The sequence below is a fragment of the Chaetodon trifascialis genome, chromosome 9 (genome assembly GCF_039877785.1).
Source record: "Chaetodon trifascialis isolate fChaTrf1 chromosome 9, fChaTrf1.hap1, whole genome shotgun sequence".
Lineage (NCBI taxonomy): Eukaryota > Metazoa > Chordata > Actinopteri > Chaetodontiformes > Chaetodontidae > Chaetodon > Chaetodon trifascialis.
This window is the reverse complement of record NC_092064.1, coordinates 5038768-5046570: the sequence shown is the minus strand read 5'-3', so window position 1 is coordinate 5046570 and position 7803 is coordinate 5038768. Positions and strand designations below refer to the sequence as shown.

General features: G+C 43.8%; 1 pseudogene; it reads right to left on the bottom strand.

Annotated features, from left to right (window-relative positions):
- Window positions 1-253: 253 nt before the first annotated feature.
- LOC139336514 (uncharacterized) lies at window positions 254-3671 on the bottom strand (annotated as a pseudogene).
- Window positions 3672-7803: the final 4132 nt, after the last annotated feature.

The following is a 7803-nucleotide window of genomic DNA, read 5'->3' as shown; positions in this document are numbered from 1 at the left end:
ATTCTCAATTTTCAGTCTCATTACCTACATTACAGAAGGCTGCTTCATAGTCAACACAACAAAGATGCCATCACTTTTAGTTTTTAACCTGGACTGTAGAACAACAGGAAAATCCAAAACTGTTCCCTGATGGGGCTATTCAGACAGGTAAAGTTCTTAGATACACCTTGTGGTGCCCCTGGACACATCATCAGTGATGTAACCTAGGATCAACAATCAGACCCCCTCCCACAGGCCACCCAGCCGGGGTTGATCAGGCCCCAGCTTGTGTCCAGGTAGCACTACCCTACCTGCCGCACCTCTCCCCCCTTGATCCACAGCCACCTCGACGCCACTTCTGCTGCGTCTGTGGCCAACTTGATGGCCCTTCGCTGGGTAGCCCCTGTGATGCCCAGCATCTTGGAGGCCCTGCAGAGGGATTGGCCCACGGCATCCCACTTCAATGGGTTGGCATCTCACCCGCCAACTGTTGCTCCAGCATTCCTCCACTTGCTCAGCATGCTTTGCCCTCTTTCTCTCATGGGCCTCCTCCATTCTGTCCTCCCAAGGCACCATGAGCTCCAAGAGAATAATCTGCTTGGATGCTGCTGAAGTCAGGACAATGTCTGGCCTTAGTGTTGTCTTGGTGACCCCTTCTGAGAACTTCAACTGCTTCACCAGATCAAGTTTCAGGTCCCAATCACGTGCCATTGCCAACAGGCCAGGGGAGGTGTTTTGGGTAGCCACTGCAGCTGAGGATGTGCTCCAAGGATCCTCTCTTCTGGCAGAGGGGGCAAGCTGGTGTCTCCATCTTCCCCCAGGTGAAGAGGTTAGATGGGCTCGGCAGCACGTCGTAGACTGCCTAGATCAAGAACTTTATTCTTCTTAGTTTACTTGTCAGTAAACTAAGAAGAATAAAGTTGGGTGGCTTAGTTGGCTTAGCTCATATTTAGAATATCGACAACAGTGTGTTCGCTTACAGAATGTGAAAACATCTCTTCTGTACAGTAAGACTGGTCTGCCACAGGGATCAGCTTTAGGTCCTATTCTTTTTTGCGTATACATAAATGATTTGCCTACTATATGTACAGACACTGAATGCCAGATGTATGCTGATGATACAGTGTTTTATGTTTCAGCAAAGAACCCCTATCAAGCTTCAGAGATCTTAAGCAGACAGATGGTACTGTTTCAGAATGGCTACAAAGGAACCGCTTAACACTTAATTACAAAAAAACAGTATCAATGTGTGTTTCAATAAGGAAGAAAGTCCCTGAGAAATTTCACATCACTATTGATGCGAAAGAAATTGAGGTGGTAAATGAGTTTAAATATTTAGGTATAACTTTAGATCCTCAACTGAAGTTTGACGTACATATAAAGAAGCTATCTAAAACTGTAAAAACCAGTCTTAACTGCTTTAAAATTATCAGGTCATGTCTCTCCTTTAAGGCAGCTCATTTATATCTGCATGCTATGGTTCTTTTGCATTTGTCCTATTGCATCACTGACTGGGGCCGGGCCACAGCCTCAGCTACTAGACCTCTATTCTCACTTTATAAACAAGCTTTGAAAATTTTAGACCAGAAGACACAAAAATAGCACCACTGCAAAATCATTGAGAAATATAATTTGTTGACTTTTTCCAATTTTATAAAATTCTCCTTCCTGAAAGTTGTTTTTAAGTGCTTTAATGGATGGGCCCCACAAGTGATGTCTCAGATCTTTAAAAAAAAAAACAGACAGCTGTAGGACAATGACAAGGAGCATAACAAAGCAAAACTGTAAAATCTGAAGGTGCAGGACAATATTTGGGCAATCATCCCTCTCAGTGCAAGGTACGCACTTATGGAATTCCTTACCATCAGAAATTAAACTAAAGAAGTTTAGTGTGAAAGTTAAACATTGGCTTAAGCAGCAGCAGAAATGCGACATTAATTCTCACAATTATCAGTATAGTACTTTACTAATGTTTAATGTTAAATTTAATTTGTGTTTTAACCTGCAATTTACTGCGACTGTGTTTATTTATTCATGGTACTTATTCACTGTATCCACTGTGTTACTCGCTGTATTTGTATTATTGCATTTGTATTGTATTCTGTATACTTTATTCTGTTCTAAAGCCTGACCATGGACGAAGACTGCAAATTAGCTGAAGCTAGACGTCTTATGTACACCACATTTTCCCATTTCCTGTGGCAATGTTGTATGTATCATCCCTGTTAAATAAATATTAATTAAATAAATAAATAAATCCTGTGGGGTTCAGCCTTCCACAGCTCAGTCCATGTGACCTTGCGCTCCACAGCTTGCTCCCATCTTGTCCATCTCCCTGCTGCCACATTCCCACCATCTGGCTGGCCCACTTCTCTGCTCCTGCTCGCACTTCCTCAAGGATCAGCAGCCTCCTCTCTTTCCCCTGTGCCTTGTCATAGCGAGGTGTTCTACCACTACCTAGCCCAGCTCTCCCCTGTGCCACTGTGCCCACTAGCGCCCTTTGCCGTAGCCTTGCCTCTGCCATGCCCACAGCTTCTGCGGCTCTCCACTTCCATCCTGTCCTGACCTCGATCCCAGCCTGGGCGACCTTTGGGTCACTGGACTCCTGGTATTGAAGCAGCCCTGGATCGAGTCATCATGAACTCCTCACTCAGGCTGCTGATAGGGAGCTTCAGCTTATTGATCTGCCCGTACAGAGCAATGCTGTGTCAGGCTTCACGGCAGTCCTAGCCACCTGTGGAGGAACCTGCTGACCCTCATCTTGAAGCCTTCCACTGCTGAAATAGGGACCTCGTAGACCAAAAGGGGCCAGAGGATCTGAGGGAGAATACCATGCTGGTAATTTGCCAGGGAGCCCAGACATGTCCACTGCAGCTAGCCATGTCTCCAGCTCTCAGTTGGTTGCTTGTATGGACTCTGCGTCCCTCAGGCTGCAATTGAACACCTTTCCCAAGTTTTTCACAGGTTCCTCAGTGAGTGATCGTATCTTGGTCATGCCAAGTGAGAAGCAGAACTTGCCAGTCACCTTTCCCCTTCTTCAGGATGAGAGACCTTGACGTGGCCTGTTTGAAGTTCTTCCGGGTCCAAAAAATCACCTTTTCTAGACCATTCAGGATCCACCTGCAACCTGGGACAGATGTAGTTGTCACCGTTAGGTCGTCCATGAAGGCTTGGATGGGTGGCTGCCGGACGCCGGACTTGGTGAGGGGCCCCCTGCACTGACCTTCCACAGACTTCACCAGCATGTTCATGGCGAGTGCAAAGAAGATGACCGAGATCGTACATCCGGTGATAATTCCTTTTCCAAGCCTGTGCCAGTCGGAGGTTGTTGCTCTGGAGGAGACCCTCAGGCTGAAGTTGGCATAGTAGTCCAAGATGAGGTCTCTGAACTTCTTCAAAATGTGATGTCGGTTCAGTGCCTCTTCGACCAACTTGTGGGGTATGGATCCGTAGGCATTCATAAGGTCCAGCCACAGCACAGCCTTGCCCTCCCTGGCTTCCCTGATGAGCTGGGTGACCACACCCATGTGTTCTAAACATCCAGAGACCGTGGTCATCATCTTGAGGCTTCTATCAGTTTCCCCTTTGACAGCTGCTTCCAGGATGGTATCGGAATCTTCATCAAACTGGAGCCACTCGTTCTCCTTGCTAGCTTGGGGCCACTTCACCCGACGATGTTCTGATGTTCTCATGTTCTGTGTGCATCTGGTGCTTGCGTCACCTGGAGGCTCCAGGCACTGTGGGGTGATTCTGGGCCAGGCTCCTCCTGCGTCTCACCAGGTGTAATTCCTGCGCGCTGTGACCTTCTGCACACACTTCATCTTGGCCTGGTGGATCCACAGGCCATGTTGGTTCTTGCATATATTGCCACATACACATTCCATTGTCGTTGTCGAGATTCCTTTGCCATGTGTTGTAATCCTTGGATCCGTCCGGTGGGATTCTCTTCCGCACCCCCTCTCGGGAATCCCTGGGGGTATTACTCCTGTAGGTCGATCTGTAGCTTGTTGTGGGATGCTACTCCAGTGGCGTCTTTCCGAGCTTGTCCACTGTCTCTCCAGCTGTCACAAATCTGTACTTGGTCGTCAACCAGCCTGTTCCTGGTAGTCACTGGTGGCTTCAGTAAACTAGACATTACAATAATGAAGGCGGGGGGGTTTAAATGCATGTATAAGTGACATTTTAGTATTTTTAATGATATTTCTCAGTTGGTAAACCCATGACTGTGCTAAATTCTTTACATGTTCCTCCAAACTCAAGCACAGTCAAAATTTCACCCACATTTTTACAGCTGAATTTATGATTTATGTCAGAAGTGAGGTCACCAAGTGGCTGTACTTGTTTGAAAAAGTGGAAAAGACCACTGTTGTTTGTTGTATGTTTAAAAAATGGTATGGAACATATGGAAGTAGCTGTGCAGTAAAGACAGCTTGCTGAGATCTGCAGGTTTGAATGAGAGAAATTTGTTTCATCCATGTAACTCTATAAAGAGATGAAGTGATGGAGGATGATACGGTATTTCTCAACGGTAGCATATACAGAGTGAACAAAACTGGCCCCAGAACTGATCCTCGTGGTATACCATGTTTGATCTACAGATGAAAACCAGCCTAGAGCATTTCCAGCAAAACCATCCTGTCTTGTCTGTTAACAAGGATGATGTGGTCCATTGTATTGAATGCTGCACTAATGTCAGCAGTAGGTTATACAGAACATTTGCCTGGGTCAGCAGTTATCAGTAAATCATTTGTAACTCAAGTACCTCCAGACATCGGCCTAGCAGTACTTTCACTAGCTGAAAACAACTTTTACTAAACAGTAAGACTGTTAGATTCATAAAAGGCTTTCAAGATTTTTAATACATGTAATCTAAATCTTGTTCTTGTCCAAGGTCTCTTTTAGTCCTGGAGAAATAATTGTACCATGCACATGTAGTCTGCTCTGACCTGCTTTAACTACACTCCGCCTCCAGGAACAGAGTTGTCACCTGATCCACCTGGAGCAACATTTAACAGAGTGAGTGAGAAATGGCCATTCACACTGTGTTAAATTAAGTCAATCAATTATATTGCTCCTTGTAAATCTCTAACAATTAGTGTCTGAGTGTAACTTCCTTGAAATGGAGCCCAGACTAGAACGAGCTCTTTGTGCCTGGACTATATCCAACGAGGCACAATGTGTGTGTGTGTGTGTGTGTGTGTGTGTGTGTGTGTGTGTGTGTGTGTGTGTGTGTGTGTGTGTGTGGAATGCCTCAACATACTATGTTCATGTTGTTCGTGGCAGTTCTTTGCAATCATGTGCTCGTGCTGGCATCGATGACAGCACCTGGTAGAGATTACCTATTGTAGAGGCGAGCATTGATGTACAATCAGCGCAGGGCTCACGCCTGGCCCGCCATGCTGGGCTAGTAAACAGCAGGAGGGAGCTTAGCGGTTGGATTTTACAACTAACACCTGCACTTATGGGCCAGAGGTAGACTGCTCTACATCCACACCATTAACCTTAAGAATGAGAGCTTACTTGTGGCACTGCTATGACTGAGTACTGCATTCTTTATACATCTTGTCAGAGCAGTTCATGATCTTGTTGACGATCATTTCTACCTTGAGAGATGATGTAATATAAAAGTCAGCCCTTGCACATGCTTCAATGTGCTGGAGTAAAGTGTGTTTACACATTTACTTTCATTTGGGTGTCCAGAGTTAAGTCAACTTGTTTATTTGTGTGTTTTAGCTATATGTCTGTGCCTCATTCCTGAGTGAATCAATGTAAGAATTTTTTAGAGGACAAAATTAGATTTTGCTGAGAAATCATATTATGCAAAGAAAAAAGCAAACAAAATCTGTTTTGTCCTGAATAAATGCATAATGTGTTTGTAGTTGTCCACATAGGTGCAGAGTAATGTCCTCCCTCAGTTTTACTCATTTGCTTCCTCTCACTGTCCCTGCTCTTTGCTCATGTTCCTTTAAAAAATAGCTTTAACTGTGTCTGTAGATTTCAATAAATCTAAATCTAAGCCAACTTCCCAAGTTAGTTACTGAATATATGGCAGAAAATAGATAGCTACCTGCAAAGATAGCTAGCCTACAGGCTAAGAAAGCACAGTCCACCTTACTAAATTTAATAAAGGTTTATAAAACTCGGTATGTAGTCAATACTATATAAAGTACTTGTGTGTGGCTGTGGTGTGTCTGCATACTTTCCCCACTGTGTTTCCCTAAGTCACTTTCCCAGTTACCTATAATGCTTCTAGCGATTTGACTGATAACAAACCAGCCAGTCAGAAATTACCTACTCCCAATTTCTGATTGGCTGGAAACCTCTGTGAGAAGGAAAGGTGTATGCAGGCAAACCTGAGAGCACAGTGCAGAGATGTTGAGAGAGTAAGAGAATCATTTAAATTGTTACTTCTAAGTATTTAAGAAGCCAGTGGGAATAAAGGTTCTTTGTATTTCTGTATTTTAGATAAATGCTCCAGTAGCTCCACTGTCCTTAGTGGGTGGGGAGAGAACAGTGAAAAAAGTAAAGCTTCAGGCAAAATAATTATTAAACTTCACAGAACTGACAATTAGACAGGGGGGTGAATTGATTCCACTGACAGGCCTAAACATTCCTCTTTTAGTCAACTGCCAGGACTTCATCTCACTGAGCCAAGGAACAAAATAGCTTTGAGAAGAAGCCAAAATACTGGAAGGTTTCAGTTTCTAGCTGTCCATCAAAAGTAAGACAGCTGACTGATTAAATGCTCATAATGGCTGCAAACAGTAAAAGCCATGTCTAAAACTACTCAGACATGTAGAGGCCCATTATGTCAATGAAACAGCCCCAGGAAAATCTTCACAACATGTGTTTTGTATTACATTTCTGTCTGTGAAAAGCAAAAAGCAAAATCTTGAGGGGGGAAAAAAAAACAAAAAACATACTTTCAGAGAACGTGACTATTATTTTGTAGGTCAAACCTTTATTCAAGGTTCAAAAATCATCATTTGCAATGATGTCAAGATACAGATGAGCATGCAGTTTGCAATTTCTTTGGCCTGGTGCTGGTAGGCTCAGTAATCAAATTACTGTCCAATTCCTTAAGGTGTTCAAGCATTAGCATGCTTGAAGCATTAGATAACCAATCAAGATTAAAGTCAGCCAGGATCATCATTTCTGAGTGTACATATTGAGAGGGCAGGTCCTCCTGCAAGACTTGGTTAAAGGAGGCCTACAGATCCCTCCCACCACAATAGAATTGTTGGATCCACCTTCATTTTTCATGGCAATAAATTCAAAGCATTTCTGATGTTCAAATGAATTAATCCCAAACCTTTTCTGGACTCAGAAGTGTGATGGTTGTCTGGGCAGTGTGAGGAGCATTCTGAGTTAGGTGGGGAGGAGACAGTGGGCTGAAAGGGAAATGTTTTTAGGTTTGGTGTCATAGCAGACGGATGCGATTTATTTTTGAAGTAACCTTGATGGAAATGGAAATGTTGTTTAATACAGGAGACTTCTTTGAAACCAGGATTGTGCTGTGTACAGTAATTAGTCAACCTCAGGTCACATGACTTCTCGCACGAGAATGAATGGATTTCAGTGTCAGATCCTCACCTTTTTTGTTAAAATGTCAACTATCACCAGCAAATAAATTATGTTTATTCCAAAATACATTAATATTGTCCACAAACAGGATACCATGGGTAGCAGTATCCTTTTAGCCAAACATACTTCTGCCAGATTCAGCTAAAAGTTAGATGGCTGAAACAAAGTGAGGGCAGAGGCCTGGAGACAGTGCATTGTCTTCTTCTGTACAGCACAGTGCTGTGACATGGCAGTGGGATA